Genomic DNA, 19,450 nt, shown 5'->3' on the forward strand with positions numbered 1-19,450 from the left:
GTATTTTCACTTAGTTTCAGTAATGATAATGAAGAAATTGGGGATTCTTGTGCAAGAAGCGGAGGATTTATGAGAGAGCAGCTGGAGAGGCCAAGAGCAAAGGATAAACACAGAGATGGTAAAAGAGTATCTGACAAAACTCAACCTACATATTGTAAATCTGCAGGCCCGGACACAGTGTGCCTGAGAATTTTAAAAGAAATCTCTGAAGAGAATCTTGAAAAATAATCTTCCTTTCATCACAGGCGCTCTCTGGGGCCTGGGAAAGGCCAAACAGGCCTCCCATCATTGGAAAGGTTGCGAAGGCTGCGCAGGAGCCTCTCCACCACCTGCCCACGTCTCTCTGGCAGGCAAGTTTCTAACTACTTTTTCTCATCCCTCTTGTCTCCTCCTTTCCTGCTTTCTCCTTGTTAGTGCCTTGCAGAGCCTATGGGCTCTGCCCAGGGGCTCCAAAAACTGCAGGGAACTCACAGGTAAAGCAGCTTGCCGACAGCGTTCATTTTTTCCCTACCTATACAGCCTTGTTTCAGTCCTTCCGGTGCATTAGGAGTGGATGTTTGTACTTCACCTTTGCTTCTGCACATGGACTCTTTTTCCCAAAATAAGAAGGGAGATGGTGTCAGTGGGGAACAAGGTAAGCTAACCCTACCTCTTATGTTCAAGCTCTAACTCCTCAAATAACCCGCAGTCTTCTCAAGTGCAGTCCCTTGCAAATATGAATTTCCATAGCCTGCATTCTCAGGTAACCTGCTGGGCTGTGGCGCAGCTCCCTCCCTCTCCGGGAAGCGGCTGCAATTCCCTCCCCAGCCCCCCATGTTCTGGGAAAGGCAGAAGATATGAGAGAGGTGGTAGGATCTGGGGAGCAAGCAGGGAGAATCAGTGGCATTAAGATTACCGAGGCTGGGGCAATTTCCCTTTGCCTAACTCCTTGCTGCGCATAACTCACGCCAGGGATGAATCACAAAGAGCTTGCAAGTCACGTGCATGGAAATGTGGTAATGAGGAAGCCGATGTGGGATGCACCTTGCGCCTTACAAGCAATTTGCATTTTTGGGACCTTTGCAGTAACCAGAGCTGCTTTGTAATCAATTGCTGCAAAGCACCTAGCTGTATGCTCTCTTCACCCCAAGGGGATATTGAGGAGGTTGTAGAGGTGTGAATTCACTGGCTCTGACCCACTCTATCCCTATTTGTTGCAACAAATTGTCTTCCTTTTTTGAAAAGATTGTCCTTATTATGCAACCAGCTTCTCAGTCTCCCACGTGGCCGGTCTACTCAGAGTAGTTTTTGTTGTAATGTTATAATAAAGTTTTCTTTAGAACTGGATAAAAGCTCTATAGATATAAAGAATTTGGTGTGGGCTAGAAATTGGTTGATGAGTCACAGATTCAGAGAGTCACCATAAAAATGAAACTCCAAAATGGGAGCAATTTTAGTGACGTTACCACAGGAGCCAGAACTGGCACCTGTATTTAAAGTTCAATTAGACAGAGGAAGAAGTAGCATCAGTCACATCAGCTTCACCAAAGGGCACCAAGCATGAACTAGGATGCATCCAAAGCAGCCTGGAAACAATACGGCAGTGGGCTAATGCAAAGAGATGAGATGCAGCACTAATAAACAGCAAGCTGTAACCCTATGGAGAAAAATTCAAATAGCTCAGATACCTGGAAAGCACTGAGATTAAGGCTAATAGGTGGGAGCCAACCTAACACTGTATAATCTTGCAGCTTAAGAGTTATGCACAGAGCTGACACCCTTCACCACTTGCAGCAGGGAAGAGCCGTGCATTGCAGTGAAGGCGCTAGCACGTGCTGCTGCATGACCCCGTCGGGAACACTAGGACTGTTGCTGCCTCACTCCCCCCGCTCCTCGTCCCACTGCTGTCTCCATTACACTGGAGCACCTGACGGTTGTGCATCAGTCCCTCTTGCACATGGCTCTCCGTCCTTGCCTCCTCACGGGGAGAATGACCTGAGCAGCAGATGTGCAGGCAGCATTTCATATTGCTTGTCCGTTCGCCCGAGTGCGAGTCGTTCTGTATTTATAATACAGGAAACGTCCCTGAAAGTTTGAAAGAAAGAGAGGTAAGGAATAGGAATGATACCAGGACTAAAGCACATGGTTATGAAAGACTGAAGGAACTAAAGCTTTATCAATTAGCAATGGTAAGAGTCAGAGGGGATGTGGTCTTGGTCTATGAATACCCTCAAGGTAATAATATAAATGAAGGAAGGGAATTAATTCGTAGTCTCAGAAGATGGTAGGACAAGGAACCTGAAGTTAAAGAGGAAAAGATGAGGCTCAATCTAAGAAGTGCAGGTACCAGCAAGCACTTTTGGGCAATGAACTGGGCTCCCTGCAGCATGTGAGGCCAGAGCATGGGAGCGAGACGGTAGGTGAGAGTGCTGCGAGGAGCTGCCAGTGGCACACTCACCAAGGCTGCTACTCACACACTGCTAATTGCTGGCAGATAAAAGTAGGAAAAAACTTTGAAGTTCTGGCTTGCTAACAAAATAACATCCAATGCTGCGTTCTTAGAGCAGAGACACTGCTGAGAGCTGAAGGATTTGTGTGTTTGTTGTTGCAAAAAGCACTGCTGGTAGCCCTGGAGAGGGGAGTCTTCTCCTCCCACCCCCTGAGCAGCAGTTTGGGAAGCAGCAGTAGCATAGGGCTCTGCCTTCTCCCACTGGGGCCAGGGAATTTGGCTGCTGCTCCTGTTAGTTGCAGGCTCTCTCCACTAAGAACGGCCCCCATGGGTGTTAACTACTGCTGGGCACTACTACAGCTTTGGCTGGCAGCGAGAGGGAAGAGAATGGCTCCAGCAAGGTCTGCCAAGCGCTAACACCCGTCCTCACCAGCTACAGCAGTGTGAACACAGCACCTTGGAGAGCCTGGGTCCTACCACCACTTCCATAAAACCAAAGGACATTCTGGCTGGCACTGCCAGTGAGGACAAATCCAGTGCTGCCACACAGTGGTGAAGAGGCATTTCAGAAGGCAACATCTGAAAAACCACTTCTTGGAGGGTCTTTGGTAGGGTCCTGAGACAACCCTACTTTGACCTCAGAGGACACTTGACCAGACACTGGCAGGAGCTAGTGAACAGAGATCCAGTTTGAAGCTCTTTGGTGACCAGCCTGACTCTTCACCAATGGACACTATTGCCTGTGAGGTGCTCCCAATGGCATGCTCTCCTTTCCACCATTGGCTTTGGGGAAGCACCCAATGATGACTACTTCATTATTATCAGTTTAAGTTTCCTCCATTTGATTTCAGCCCGGAATTCTTGTTTATGTGTTCTCAGATCATCCAGATCAACTAGCCTCCCATTTTGGGTTTTGTAGGCTTCACAAACTTACAGACAGTTTGCCCTGCATTGGCTGCAACCCTGAAAAGCAACATGATACCAACACAATGTGTTCAGCCTGTGGTGTCAAACAGCAGCCTCAGGCCATGAAGGACAGGTTTTTTAATGCTGGTACTCAAATATGCAGAAAGGTGCTAACGGGGACTCCCAAAATACCCAGGTGCCTAACCCAGGTGTCTCTAAGCAGGCTATAAATCCCCAGCAGCCAGCTAACCCCTCTGGTAGGCAGTTTACAGGTTTCTGCAGCTATTGCTTGCCTCTCAGTAAGGCTGATCAGATGCCTCCTAAAGCTCTGGATCTGATGAAGTTCCCTCATGTTCTGCTGCTTCTGCTCAGTTACTTGTTCATGGCTGGAGTGCTGAAAATGCTGCTGTGACCTGATAGCACTGCAGAGAGGTATGCCAGGGCTCTTAAAAACCCATGTAACAACTTCCTGCGTGTTGTTCTTCAGCCTTTGCAGACTTCTTTGTCACTAACCCCTCCTGCCTCTACTGCTGTGGCATTGCACCCTTTGCTTGCTGGCCTGACTGTAGGTCTCCTGAATCTGTTCCTGCTTAGTTCTCTCAGTGCTGTCAGCATTTGAAGTGAGGTGGCCTCTGTCAAGCAATTAAATCTGCCACCTACCTCTAGGTCACTTCTGCCCCTGCTTATCTCTGTGCCTCCTTGGGTGTTTTGCAGGGCAGGGCCAGCTGCCATAGTGCCAGCTGTGCTCTCCTCCAGCAGGCACTGTGGGGAAGGTGTGGAGGCATTCCTGCCCTTCTCCAAAGGGAAGAGGAGCTTGCCTGGAGTTGCTGGGCACTTTCTGCTCTCTGCTTGCAAGTGCCTCTTTGCGATCTTTGCTGAGCAGGGATGGGCAGATAAACGGTAGGGATGGGTCTCTGCCTACCTCCAGGAGCGCTCCTGATAGACTCCTCTACTTCAAGAGGTGTTGGGGGTAGGTGGGAGCAGAGCTCGGAGGAAGCTGGCTTTGTGCTGGAGATCTCCCAGAGGGAGAGAAGAGCAGAGGAGGAGAAGGAAGAAGGTGGAAGGCCTGGATACAAGCTGCAGTCTTGGTGGGCAGCCATTCAGAAGGCAAACCTCCTCATTTGGAAATGTTGAATTACCTTGTGCCACAGACCTTTACAAGTGGTGTTTCTAAGGCTGCTTACAACTGTGTCCTGCTACTGGTGGCCTTGCCACAGCCCTGCAGTCTTCCTCTGGCTGCTGCAGTGCCTCTTGCCTTGCAAATTCCTTTTTAATCCGCTGCTGTCTGCAGCTCCATGATTGTCCCCTGTTTTGTGGTGCTCTCTGTCCTGTGCTGCATGTGCCAAGGCCAGACTTTGGGAAACTGCTGTGAGAATTCCCAGGAAGTCCCAGTTTCTTATCTTTCATCCATTGTATTACAGGTGTCTTTTGTTAGCCAGGGCAAACAGCAAATTCTCTAGACATAGTCCCTGTTCCTAACTTTTCAGACAACAAAAGCCAAATGCCAGCACATACTGATAGCAGCTTGAGTCTCTACAGCTATCTTTGCCTCTCATCAGTGTCATATATACCTCCTTTCAAGGCTCATAGCCCTCCAGCAGGGATTATGACCCTGCTGAGATTTAGCTTTAAAAAGCTGTGCTTCTGACTAGGCAAGAACTTCATCATCTTTGGAATACTGTGTACAGGGACGAATGAAATGTGTAGTGGAAAACCTAGAACTGCACTTATTTGAATTTGAGCAGATACATTAGGGGAAAAAAATCCATTTTTGATTTTAAAAACATGCTAGCGACATTGAGACCACCACAAACTTAGAGATTCCTTCCCCCCATGCCCTGCTCCAGCATGGGATCAGTGCTCTCACAACTGAGAGTGTGCAGCTTATTTCTGAATTTCTTGAGGTTCAACCTTTAGCCACTGAATGCTGTTACAACTTTGCTTAGCTGCAGAGCTATCAAATTTTTGTCACTCATGCTAGGACTTTTCCATGATGCCCAGTTCAACCCAAAGATCTTCTTTTTAGTGTTACAGATTTGATTCCTCAGCTGTCATTATAAGGCATTTCTGATCCCTTAATAAGACTCCAAAGCCATTCTGATTTAATAACACCCTTCTTGCGGTGTGGGCACCAGAACTGGACTTTGTAGCCTGGGTATGGCCACATCGCTGCCAGGCACAGGGATAATGGGATCTCGAGGCCAGCGCTTGGTACTCGGGAATTCCCTCAGTTCTTTGGCCCAGAATAACGCTGGCCACTCATGTGCAAGTGCTCCTCTGCCAAGACCCGCGAGTCCTTTGCAGAGTCGCTGCTTCCAAAGTCCTCATTCTGTATTTGTAGCTGTTACTCTTTGTTTTTAAGTAAACGAGTTAACTATTGCTCATACTAAACTAGATATTGTTTGCCTGTTTCTGTGTTATACACAGCAGTCTGGCATCACTTAGTAGATGACTCTGCTGTTTATCACCTGTGACGCTTTGAAGGGTAGCTGTGGGGTAACAGTCTTCTGCTGCTGGCAGGCAGAGCACTGGCTCATGCCAGTTGGAGGGACCTTCTTCCCTAAAGCAGGAAACTGGCAGCGTGAGCACTTGCTTTCCTCCTTCACCACCCACTTACCCGGAGCAGGCTGGCAAATACCATTTGCTGGGTTCCCTAGCTCTGTCTTGAGTGTGCAGGTTTCTCAAGACATATTTAAAAAAAAAAAAAAATCTGAAAACAGAGTGAATAGAGAGATGACAAAGTTTGAAGATGATACAAAATTATTCAGGTTACTGAAATGAAGCTAAACACAACTGAAGCTGATTGCAAAGAGTGGAGGATGATCTCATAATACTAAGTGACTGAGTTTTAAAATGGCAGATGAAACTGTTCATAGCTGCAAAATAATACACAGGGGAAAAAAGTAACCTTAACTATACATATAAAAATCATGGGTTCTAAATTAGCTATTAGTACTAGGAAAGAGATAGTGAAATCACTGCAGATGGTTCTCTGCAAAGAGCGCCTCATCGCTCAGCATTGGTCTAAAAAGCAAATCTAATAGTACGAATTATTAAGAGCAGAGAACAAAACAGATAACACCACAATGTCACCCTCTGAATCTGCTTTACAGCCATGTCTTGAATACTGTACCCATTACTGGTTCCTCCCTTTCTCTTTCAGCTTCCTTCCTTCCCTACTTCAAGATCGTATTCAAACAGTGGAAGAGGTGCAAAAGCCTATGCTATCAACATATTTACCAGAAATCTGGAGAGGAGGTTGGACAGTGAAATGAAAAAACTTGATAGTAGCTATTCAGGGTAAAAAGACAAGAACTTACTGTGAAGGGATGAAAAGCATCTTACAATTCAGAATGACTGGACAACAAAATGTCATTAAAATCAATGCAGATAACTGTAAAGTGATATATATGAGAATACACAGATCCGATATCATGTAAACATATTGGGCTCAGAGTTGACTGTTAGCACACAGAAAAAAGATTTTGAGGTTATTAGAGAAATGTATGGAAATGTCTTCTCAGTGCTCAACAGAAATCGGAAAAGCAAGCAGAATTACTGAGGAAGGAAGACTGACTGCAACAGTAACCAGCATGAGATCACTATACAAACTCGGGCAGCTGCTGGGTGCTCTGCTGGTCTTCCTGGCTGGAACAGCAGAGTGGAACTGAGAAAGAGCAGAAGGGAGTAGCAAGAAACGGTTCAAAAACCAGAGTATCAAGAGTCGGAGCGGTTTCCACATGGAAATGGCTTAGGGGTCTTAACCTGAAATGACACACCATGATAGCAGTTTATAAAATCCTGAACAGCCTAGAACAGTTGAATAGGGATTTGCTGTCCAATGCCTCATTCAATATTAGAAGTCGGAGGTGTGATGAAAGCGACCCATCGGTAGGTTCAAAAAACCTTAGGAAAAGCTGGGGTTGTGACTGGTGGAAGCAGGGAGAACATACTAGGAAGGTACCTGCTACCATCCACAATGTGGTCTAGGAGGACTTTTGGTATGACCCCTACAACCTTTGCTGGCCCTGAAAGGACAGGAAGTACAACGGGAGTTTGGAGCAGCTGTCATGCAAGGAAAGATTAGGATTACATATCCTATGAAAAATAGGGCTGAGGAGATATGATGGAAGACTATAAAATCATGAATGATTCAGAGTGATCAAAGATAAACTATTCACTATTTCTTGTAACAGAGGACCTGACAGCTCCCAGCTGAAATGGGTCACGGGTGTAAAACCAACAAAAGGAGGTATTTTTCCACACTGTATATACATAAAATTGTGGAACTCATTGCCACAAGATACTGCAGAGTATAAATAGGCTCCAAATGGGATTAGACAAATTAATGAGAGATAGGCATGTTTGTGGCTATGCAACACAATCTTGTGGTTGAAATTTTTCTTTTAGAAGCCTGAAAGTGCCACTGTGTTACAGCTCTAGCTATATCTTCCCTGGCCCAAATGACTGAATACCCATTCTTAGATTCCTGCGAACTGTATAACATTCTACATATCTATTACAAAAAGTATTAAGTGTAAGCTTATGGTTTCTGGTATATTCTTAGCCTTTGATAGAGAATGCAAATGCTATTTTAGAGCATATCGTGAACAAGGCACTTTGCCAAGACAAGCCTTTGGTGCAGGCTGTCTTCTTTCTTCTATTATCATGGCTTTCTGTGTTACAGTATTTCCACAATTTTTGTGCCGTCTACAAACTTAATGATTAACAACTTATATTTTCTTCTTTCTTCAGTGCTAAAACTTTCAAATTGGGCAGGGCCGGGGGCTGACTCCTTAGAACCTTTCAGTCGTATCTGCTATTGCGAGTGTTCCTCATTTACCAGTACATGGCCAAACTTGTTTCAAAACTGTCAAGGAGCTGCCATCTAATTCATTTAACGTTTAGCACGTTTATTTATATGTTTCTAATTAATTAAAGGAGAATGTTTGGTATTAGTCAATGTCTAACAGAAGTCTCGCTGTAGAGAGTATTAATACATTATTACCTTTTTTAATTAAATTTGTCAGCTACACAAAAATATATCAAATTAGCTTGGTATTTTCCATAAATTTAATGGGCACTGGCTGTATTTGCCAGTTTTAATTCTTCACTAGACTGCTGTATCAGTCATTTCACTATTTTGCAGGAGCTAGTTGTCAAGACGAAAGCCCTACAATTGTCTCTTCTTAAATACTGGATCAATATTAGTTTTTCAAACAGATTCCTGAACTTTTTCTCAGTTCCAAAACTTTTTCAAAATTGACAGTAATGATCCAAATAGCTTCTTAGCTGGCTCCTACAAAATTCTCAGATGCAAATTATCTAAGCTACTGATTTTAAAATGGTGCTATGCAATGCCTTCCACGATTACTGGGAGTTAATTATGTCTCACCGTCATTTAACATGACAATGTCATCTATCTTTTCCCCTGAATACAGAGGATGATGATTTAGAAAAAACTGTGCTTTTACAATTTCATCATTTCTAGTAATAGACCAATATTACTGTTAGGATTGTTTTCATTCCAAATACAATTACAAAAAGACAGTTTTAAAAATTAATTGTTCGGCAAGCTTTCTAGTTACATCCTGATTGATTCTCGATTTTAAAAAATGAAGATTAGTCAGAATTTTGGTTTCTTCTATATTAATTCACCAAAGGGAAATCATGCTTGACCAATCTGATAGCCTTCTATGACGGAATGACTGGCTGGGTAGATGAGGGGAGAGCAGTGGATGTTGTCTACCTGGACTTGAGCAAGGCTTTTGACACTGTCTCCCATCACATCCTCCTAGGTAAGCTCAGGAAGTGTGGGCTAGATGAGTGGACGGTGAGGTGGATTGAGAACTGGCTGGATGGCCGAGCTCAGAGGGTTGTGGTGAATGGCGCAGAGTCAAGTTGGAGGCCTGTGGCTAGTGGTGTCCCCCAGGGTTCAGTCCTGGGCCCAGTCTTGGTCAATATATTCATCAATGACCTGGAGGAAGGGACAGAGTGCACCCTCAGCAAGTTTGCTGATGAGACTAAACTGGGGGGAGAGGCTAACACACCAGAAGAGTGTGCTGCCATTCCGAGGGACCTGGACAGGCTGGAGAGCTGGGCGGAGAGGAACCTCATGAAGTTCAACAAAGGCAAGTGCAAGGTCCTGCACCTAGGCAGGAATAATCCCATGCACCAGTACAGGCTGGGGGTTGACCTGCTGGAAAGTAGCTCTGCAGAGAAGGACCTGGGAGTGCTGGTGGACAACAAGTTAAACATGAGCCAGCAGTGTGCCCTTGTGGCCAAGAAGGCCAATGGTCTCCTGGGGTGTGTTAGGCCAGAGTGTTGCCAGCAGGTGGAGGGAGGTGATCCTGCCCCTCTCCTCAGCCCTGGTGAGGCCTCCCCTGGAGTACTGTGTCCAGTTCTGGGCTCCCCAGTACAAGAGAGACATGGCACTCCTGGAGAGAGTCCAGCGGAGGGCTACCACGATGATTAGAGGGCTGGAGCACCTCTTCTCTGAAGAAAGACTGCAAGAGCTGGGCCTGTTCAGCCTGGAGAAGAGAAGATTGAGAGGCGATCTCATCAACCTGTACAAGTATCTGAAGGGGGAGTGTCAAGAGGATGAGGCCAGCCTCTTCTCCGTGGTGCCCAGCAACAGGACAAGAGGCAATGGGCAGACACTGAACCACAGGAAGTTCCATCTGAACCTGAGAAAAAACTTCTTCACTGTGAGGGTGACACAGCACTGGAACAGGTTGCCCAGAGAGGTAGTGGAGTCTCCTTCCCTGGAGATATTCCAAACCCGTCTGGATGTGATCCTGGGCAATATGCTCTAGGTGACCCTGCTTGAGCAGGGAGGTTGGACTAGATGATCTCCAGAGGTCCCTTCCAACCTAAATGATTCTGTGATTCTGTAATTCTTAAGTTTATTTGGCCTGTGGTTATCTTCCAGCAACAAAAACTACTGCTCAACTCAAATGATAATTTGAAATAAAGATGAAATTGCAAAGAAAGATGAAAATCTCTCTGGAGTGGAGAGAGCTCTTTCTCCCAGTTCTGACCACAGATCTGATTTTCAATTCCTCTCTAAAATTCAATTCCTCCCTGTCATACTAAAAAGTAGTGTACATAGTTTGGTAAATTCATCAGTTAGTTATGGAAATTAGCTTGGGGAAGGCTAAATTTAGACTTAAGGAAGCCATATGGAAGGGGTACAGTACGCATCAAATTGCTGTCCCTGCAGGAGATAAACAGTGGGATCAAGATAGATGGACATGGCTCTGAAAAGGATCAGCAACTGAGCCAAGCAGGAGGCCGGAAATTTCTAATGGCTGTGAGCTAAAGCAGGAACACAAGGAAACACATAGAAATCAAAGGCAAATGCAGAGCTTGGAAATGCTGGAGGACATGGAGATGAGCAGCAGCTTCCTGAGAAAGTGGGAGCCGGGCGGCTGCTGGCCGGCAGCCTGTTGCCAACTCCCTACGCCTGGTGCCATCCTTCGTGTGACGGTGCTGGAAGACAACCCTTATGACTGAACTACATTCTACTCCTCAATCACCTTTCGGTTGCTCGTGATTTCCTTATAGAAATTCTTTTGGATCTCAAATCTTAGCTCCAACGACATTTTTAAGCCTTTCAGCAAAACCATTCTGCCATTTTGCATTTTGCCTTGGCATAAAAAAAAATCCACAGACATGTCATATAGCTTTCCATCATAAATTTCATGGCATAACAAATTGTGTTAGAAGGAAATAACTCAGTTTAAATTAAGAAGTTCTGTGAGGTTTTTGTTTGTTTGTTTTAATACTAATGACCTAAAGGTTTTAAACTTTCAGGTAACTTAAGTATTCAAGAAACTGAGTTTATTAGCCTTTATATAGTATTAATGATGGATTTGGCTTTCCTTCCAGTTAAGTATATTAAATAATATTGATGTTTATAATTCTGAAAATGGCCCCAGAAATTCTCTCTATGAAATTAGTAGAAATTTTGCTACTGACTTCGATGGGCTCAAGGTTTTACCCATAGCAATTAGCAGTCATTCTACTGTATAACATGGCTCCCTTAAGGTCTGCAGAGCTCAGTGTAATTATAACAGATTGTGTAATCAGGCTGACAGGACATGCAAACCAGAAAGAGGAGCCATGCCTCCCCTTTTTTAGTTTTAAAATAAGATGTTTCACAAAAGGAAGAGAAAATTTAAATGAATACATTTTTGTTATAAATGTCTAAAATGTAAGCTTTTTAATGATTTAGGATGAGTTATAGAAAAATATGAAACAAAACATCAAATCTGAAAATATTGACATCCAGTATTTCATCTCTAAGAAGGGAGAAGAGGATGTTCAGCTAAGCTTGCTATGCCATTTTTAAATCTGACTGGGGTATTCTCTCCCAGAAAAAAGTGAGCGAGCGAATCCTGTGAGTAAAGGATGGAGCCAGCCTTAAATTAGAATTTGCTTTAGCTTTGCTAGTATATTAGGCAATCGGTGTTATTTAGAAAGACATTGTCAAGGTCGCCAAGCCCCAGATTCACCACACTTCCCCCTTATGACTGTTTGCAAAGTTGTTAGAATTCTTAGTATTTGTTTTTCTTTCTCCCAAATGCTTCAGTGCTCTTAGTTTAAAACAAACACGAAAAACTTCAGCGTTTCTCTAACTCCGGCAATCACAAGTGACCCTGTTATGACAACGCAGGCAGCGCAGTCGAGGCCTCAGGAGCAACCCTCCAGCAACGCGTGCAATACGTTGCAAAAGCTCAGACCGCGCCAGCGTGCGCAGCCTCCCCTTTCTACCATGACAAGGTAAGATGCGTGTGCTAGGCACCCGATAGAAACCCGGAAGACTTTTCACAAAACAGCCCTACCAGGCTGAAATAGCTGTGTATTTCCTGGAATTCATAAGCGACTCCCCCTTCCTCACCCCCCACAGAGGGGGGGTGACAAGAAGCGGCCTGGGGAGGGAAAGGAAGCAGATGGGATATTCAGTTCAGGGGACAAACTAATTTAAATCTTTCAAGGAGTTTGTTGTTATTTCCAGAGTGTTAAGAATGCATTTTTTTTCCCCATGCACATAAAATGCAACACCCCTGTTCTGAAAAGTTCTAGGAAAAAAACTGTTTACAAAAATCTAGAACAAAGAGAAAAAGAAATCCAAAATGTGTTTATGATATTCTTTAAGAATACTATTATTTATTTCACAGATTTATATAAATAGTCATAAATGTGCAGTTGGTTTAGGTCTCTTGGGTAATGGCAAAAGCAGGCAGATTTATAAAATGGGTTTATGTGCCAGGGTGATTGTAATGGCTCCTTCTGTCAGGTAAACACATAATTAGGATGTTTTCAAATAAATATATTATGCACATGATTGAAGCCAATCCAAGCTGCAGTATAAATATTATGCTTTTTTTTTTTTTAAGTTGTATAATTACATATCTACCCATGGAGCTTCTCGCGTGATAGGCATCTATTTATGCAACACCACACTGTGGCTTTTCCACAGGTGCTGTAGCAGATACTTGCTGAACACGCAGACTGGCTGATTTTTAAACTGCAGTATCTCAGCTTTCTCTCAAAATACCAATTCTGCCTCAACCCCTTTTTGCCTAATTGCTTCTTAGATTTATTGTTTAATTAAAACTGTTCTTGGGTTATACAAACAACAAATTCCACTAATGTGTGTGTTTTCTACATACAAATTATTTTCAGAGGGGTTATGTATCCTCAGATTTTGAAAGAATTACTTGCTTCTTGCCTGCGCTGTCACTGCCAAGCATAACCTTGTGGTAAAAGCTGAAAGTTGAAGTTTATGATGGTAGCATGACAAAGCTTTATCTACAGAGTCAAAATGGCAATGTTAAATGCCATTTGAAAGACTGATGCAGTCTTTAAGCCAATGCAGTACAAACTCATCTTTACTTTATAGCATTTTCATATAGACTGTCACAGCACGTTTCATCGTGCGCTAGCGAAACGTAAGAGTTGAGTGGTGTGTTGAATGAGGAGGCACCCTGGGAAGACTTTGAGAAACTTCTTCCTCGTGTGCATGGCTTTCCCTCAAAGTCTTCCTCACCTTGCTGCTCCCCATGGGTACGCGCAGGGAGGGACAGCAAGAGCCCGAGACACAAAGCAACGCTACCCCAGGGGCTGCAGTGTTATCTGAATGCTTCCTTGACAGCCACAAAAGGTTTTTCTAGGCATCTCACTGTCCATCTGGACTTCTACTTCCTGGCTTCAGAGCTGAATTTTTAATTCGAACAGCTTTTTCTCTAGTCTGGACATCACAAAAACATCTGCTAACATCCCTGCACCTGGAGAAAGTTCTAGGCAGGCACTCCATTTTCAGCAACATGACTCTGCCCATTGTAAAAAAAAAAAAAAAAAAAAAAAAAAAAAAGAGTTCAGCTATAAACTTTGCAGCTGGATCCTCTTATAAAAGGAATATTGAAAAAGTGCAAGCTTTTCTGCAACAAGCAGATGCTGCAGAGTTTCCTGAAACAAGAAGAACCTAGCTCTTGCAAGGTGTCTGCCTATCTTGAGCCTTTCAATATTAAAGGGCTCTCTAGCAGATGAGGAGGCATAACAAGAACTGATAAAGATGGAACTGGACAAACTCAGACTAGAAATTAAGATACACGTTTTTAACACTGATAGAAACTACTGGAGTGGTTCCAAAGGGGTGTGGGAGATGAACCTGTGACTGAAGACAGCTAAAGACTCCTCAGCTTTGCTGGCAGACTCACCCCTGTAGCAGTCAGAGCAGGTTTGTGGGTGGGACAGAGGAGGGCTGGGAGGAGGCAACGGGGCTTTAGGGCAAATCTGGCTTGGAGAGGGAGGCTGAAGAGGGCAGTAGGATTTGGGGGAAGGCTATGAGTAGCAGGCTAGAGATGTGCAAAGGCCTGTAAGACAGTTTCTAGGGGTGAGGAGGGTGCCAAGTGAGGTGTCCAACTACTGTATCCCTGTGACTTTCTATTCCCTTTGCCCATGTCCCTTGGGTAAGGGACCTTACCTCAGACCAGCCTCTCCCAAGCGCTTAGGTGTCCCCTTGCCCCCCACCCCACCCGCCATAGCCTCTGTGCTCACCTACAAGTGGCTCCCTTCTCCCTCCTTTACCCCTCCAGCACCTTTAACAGCCTCCAGCCTGCACAGGAGAGGAAGGGTTAAGCTCTGCATCCTGTGGGGAATTGGGATAGGGGCTAGGATATGAAATTGCAGAAGAACATGGGAGAAAAGGGTGTTTTGTCCTCCTGTTGCCAGGGTTGGGATGGGGGGATTGCAACTGTGGCTACAGGGAGGGGCTACTTCCCTGTTCAGAGAAAGGAAAAGCAGAGGATGGAGATAAATCACTCTGGCACAAAGGTTCTCTCTCCTTTTGTCTCTCTGGTGCAGCAAAGCATATCCCAGATTCACCCAAGCGCTGGCCGTGTTGTGCCCCACCAGTAATGCAAAGCAGCTATCTGAATTTACAGCTGCTTTACACAGCTGGTGCAGAACGCAGCACCCAAAACATGCAGTGAGTTTGGTCATAAGGCTGGAAGCATTGATATACTTTTTACCCTAAGGAGACCTTTTAAATTCAAACTAGGCACAAAGCCATACCCTTTATGTTAGACTGTAATTTTGCATATAATTTAGGCCAGTATAAACTATCACTGCTGCAGAGGGAAGTTTCAGTTGTCCAGCAGCAAAAACATAAACCAGCTCCGTTATGGTAGACAGCCCTGCTTTCCCACCAGCTACCGTTGTTCATCCCAGCCCTTGCATATCAGCCATCTTGTGCTGCTGCAATAATATGCATGGTTGCAAGGGGAGGTGCATCAAGGTTAAAACATGACCTTTTTTGCCACTTAGTTTAATCCAGAACTGTCTCCTGATGTGGTTCACGCTGCAGCCACTCAAGCGCTTCTATTGCCTCAATGGAAAATGGGATCTCGGGTAGGAATAGGATGATTTGGCTGCTTCTTTTGGTGGTGGTACTGGCTTATTCTGGATTAAACTGTATGTGAAGCTCAAGTCTTAAAATACTAAGTGGGGCCTTCCCTGTATGGAGATCCCCTTCACCAGGAAAATGGGGAAAGGCCTGTCCTAGTGGCAACTCCGGTCATGCTCCAGGTCCTAGGGAAGGCTGCAACGGGTAGGGGAAAGACATGGAAGAGAACAAGTTCATCTTCCTTCCAGTTACCTGCAGGAAATCCAGAATAGACCAAAGCAGCTGAAGCTTGCTTGTCTTTCCTTCTTGCAGTTTCATTTTTTGTCAGTTCAGATTGCTCTAAATCAACTCCTAAGAGTGCATGGAATGCTATGGTGTGCTACAGGAATGCCTGAGGGAACTTATTTGTACAACTTCTTTTAAAGATCACTTTGTATTTTAAGAGAAAAAGATTTTGAGTGAAGGTTTTGTTTCCTGACAGCCAAAAAGAATTGTTTAAGAATTTAGGGTTCTTTACTTGCTTTTTTTAAAAAAAAATAGCCTGTTTTATTACATCTCTTTTCATGGAACTCTGTTCCTTTTCTTTTCAGTTGAGAACTGGTTGGAAGATGGGGAGAGACAGAAACTGACTCCACCATTTAACCCAAATCTGAATATGAAAATCACTGTTTTCTTTCCGTACTGGTCAGACAAGATCGGAACAGACCTCAGTGTAGCCCCATGTCCTCTCTAACCATGATCAGCAGTGTTTGATACAGAGGAAGGTATAAGAACTCACAAGACGCAGGTGGACTATTCTGTTCTCAGCATGTTCTCAGCCTGATCTCTGATAGTTAAAGAATGACTTGCACCCAAAAGCACGAGATATAATAGTGCCAGACAGTTTTAGTCATTATATGCAACAACACAGAATAGTCTTTGTATCACAGGAATGTAGTGCCTGGATTATGTAAAAATTGTAAAAATCTTCATCATCTCAAAAGAGCATAGTTAAGGGATAAAAGAATTAAGATGGTGGGTGATACCCCCTGCTTCCCAGCCACAGAAAAATCTTGCAAACTGAAACATAATCGAAACAAAACAAAGAATACTGCACAGCAGGCACAATTCTCCTTCTTGACAGCGAATGGAGAGAGAAAGAGAGAGAACAAATCACCCAAGTCAGATATTAGTCACATCACTTCATGCATGACTGAAAGGTGCTGAGATACTATAGTGATGAGGCTAATCCAAGAACCTATATAAAGCTGATTTGGCAAGTGACATGCTAAAGTTGTTAAAAAGACTTGCAGATGGGAAAATGTGGGATAGAGAAATATAAGCAGGGGTGACTGCAGTGTCTCTGTTTTGAAGTTTAACTTAGAGGCAGTCTGAGCAAGGAAAGCTAGGAGATACTGAGAGAATGGCCAGTCCCAGAGTGGTGACTCGGTCCTTGAAGTGCTCCGTTGGGAAGTGGTTTGGGGGCTGTGTGTGTATGTGTGCGCACATGTGCCTGCTGGAGGGAATGGGGGTGGAGAGAAAAGAAAGAAAAAGAGTTAGATGAAACCAGAGAGCTGATCAGTCAAGGGTTATTAGAACAAAAAAGGCATGCGAGGCTGTAGGAAACACTTGGGTTTAGAGGAGGGCCGAGGAGGAAGCATTGCAGCTCTCTGTAGGGGCAGTGGTTCAGGAAGGAGAAGCTAAGGAATGCTCAGCCAGCCAGTTTCATTTGTCAGACATGCCTAACCCTTCAGTTTTGGAGAAATGCCATCTCAAGATGCTTATAAAAACAAAACCAAACACCGCGCTCTGTAGTATTTGCACAGCGTCTATTAGAGCCAGCTCTCCCACAGTTTAACAGAACTGCAGAAAACCTTTATTCCCAATTTCGACCAAAGTCTGTACCATGTTGATTGCTTCTTCCTCACCTACTTTATTGTTCTTACTTAAATTGTAGACAGTTGTCGTCAAAGTTTTGACATATGTTTTTCAGGAACAGGTTTCCACATCCGTTGCTCTGAACATCTTAATGGGAACAGCATTTAGAAATCACGTTATTATCACCACAAAAGCAAAAGTTGTGCTTAAGGGCTGTACATTTCTGGTAGAATTGTGATGGAAAGGTGTGTTAAATTTAAACAAAATGTATTCCCTGAAACGCTGAGTATCTTTAACAGGAAACTTATAACCTCCCTGATGCACAAACCAGCCCTTGCAGCTGATGTCTGAAGTGCTCAGAAGACTGCACCTGTTATTCCAACAGAGGTGACCTCTGAAACAAGAAAGCCATTCTGTATAAACACTGAGCTAAGTGACTTTCCCCGTGTCTCCTCAAATAACACCCAAATATCTGTTCTTGTCAAAATCTTGCACTTGTCCCATAGTATACACAGTAAATCATGACAACCAATGACTTATTTGAAAGCTGGAGCCCAAAGCAAGAGGTGCTGGTGCTGAAAGAAGTTTAACCAGTCACCAGCCTCTAAAATACTAGGCCATAAAATACAAATCTATTTTTACAAAAGCAGTTTTAAATGTCCTGTCAAGACAGCTGGTTCCTGCTGGGTTTTTTTAGGGGGGAGGAGGGAGATAAGGGGTGGAGTGACGGGAGGAAGGAATGAATTAAAGAAAAAAAACTCATTAAGGAATAGCTTCATTTTACTCTTATAATACGTACACATCCTTCTGTGAAAGCATAGCAAAATTCTAGGAAGCGTTTATGTCCTTATCAAGCTCATAAGATTACGTGTCACATATCCCTCATTCTGGCCTCTACCCAGGTGAGAATTTTGCCCAGCAAGAGCCGTGAGGATTACTCACTCGCACACACCAGAGGGAGAACGCTGCTCCGTGCTTGTACCCAGGACTGCGGAAGTTAATCCCACCATAGTCAGGCTTTACAGCTCTACGATTTTCCACGGTAACTGTGATACTTCTATGCTGTTCCTATGTAGCCAGGAATAAAACTTGGATGCTGGGCTTCACACAGAGAAAATACACTGTAGAGGAAGAGGAGAAAATACACATAAGAGGTAAAATTCAGCAGCGTAATTCTAGGGCTTAACTGTAGAAGACTGGAGTGGCCAAATTCTGCTGCTTGACTTCTTTGTAGACCTCTGCTTTAGAGCAGAGCCACCAGTGAGTGTGCTGTGCCTGAGGGTTTCTACAACCCTTCCAACTCCAGCCTTGCAGTTTGCATACAAAAGTCTGAGATTATCTGACGTGGGAACAATACTCTATTTCTCATCTTTTCAGGATCACAGCTCTCATGCACTGAGGTAAGAAAATGGGACTCCCTATTTACTACACCGTGGAAATTTCAGGATCAGATCTAAGTTAGAAAGAAAATTCGGTCAACAGCAATCATGTCAGCTCCTTTTGGGATCTAACAGTCAATGCAATATATATTTCCTGTTTGCCTGTCATCTGTAGCCACAGAGCTGCAGTCAGGGTGATCCTTCTCTTTGTTACACTTACAGTCTCTGGTCTTCAAACTACCTCTTTATCTTATGTGACTGTTGTCGGAGGGTGCCACTGCATATATAACCGAGGGCAGAACCTGTACTGCGGTCAGAACCTAAGTTGACGCATACAAAGAAAAAAAGCACTAGCTTTGCAATCCTACAAAATATTAAAAGCTGGTAAGAGGCACAGTTATTTGACTAAGTAGCAGCCATTTGGACAGAATCATTTTTGGCACAGAAGAGCACTTTTGAGATACTTCCCTTGCTTTAACATGAAACATTCTGTATTACTTCATCTGCTACTTGGTTGTGGGCTGAAAATTTGAGGTGTTTTTTATTGCAGAAAGAGGGTGTGGAAAAGTTTAGTCAGCATAAAAGTTTAACCTCTCTAACAAGGTCTATAAATTTGCTGCAAGGATAAGGCAACGCCACTCCCTTTCCTGTCTAAATGCTTATAAGGACAAGCATTTAATCAAAAACCCACTCTTGTACACATGAGCTGTTAGTGGCATTCGTCATCTAGTACTTACAGCACAACTTGAAATTTTAAAACACAATTGTTTCTAAGGTCTCTGAACATAGTCTCCACTATTGTCTTAACTGCTTCATGCCGTTTTTATAAACGCTTTCAACATGTTCTGAAAACTAAATATAAAATAAAGAAGTAGACAGGACTGAAAATTAAAATGAAAAAAGGATTGGGCTGAAATTCTAGTTTCCAGCAGATACTGCTTTTACTAGTGTGAAAGCAAGGAGGGGAGC

At 43.9% G+C, this 19,450-nt stretch overlaps 1 long non-coding RNA gene across 1 annotated transcript; it reads left to right on the forward strand.

The window, feature by feature from the left end:
* The first annotated feature begins 254 nt into the window (after window positions 1-254).
* On the forward strand, window positions 255-7,271 carry LOC138068002 (uncharacterized). The gene is made up of 3 exons (XR_011142513.1): window positions 255-350; window positions 520-634; window positions 6,498-7,271. It is a non-coding gene; the product is annotated as an uncharacterized lncRNA (long non-coding RNA).
* The last annotated feature ends 12,179 nt before the right edge of the window (window positions 7,272-19,450 follow it).

This window comes from Struthio camelus, chromosome 8 (genome assembly GCF_040807025.1).
Source record: "Struthio camelus isolate bStrCam1 chromosome 8, bStrCam1.hap1, whole genome shotgun sequence".
In the NCBI taxonomy this organism is placed as follows: domain Eukaryota; kingdom Metazoa; phylum Chordata; class Aves; order Struthioniformes; family Struthionidae; genus Struthio; species Struthio camelus.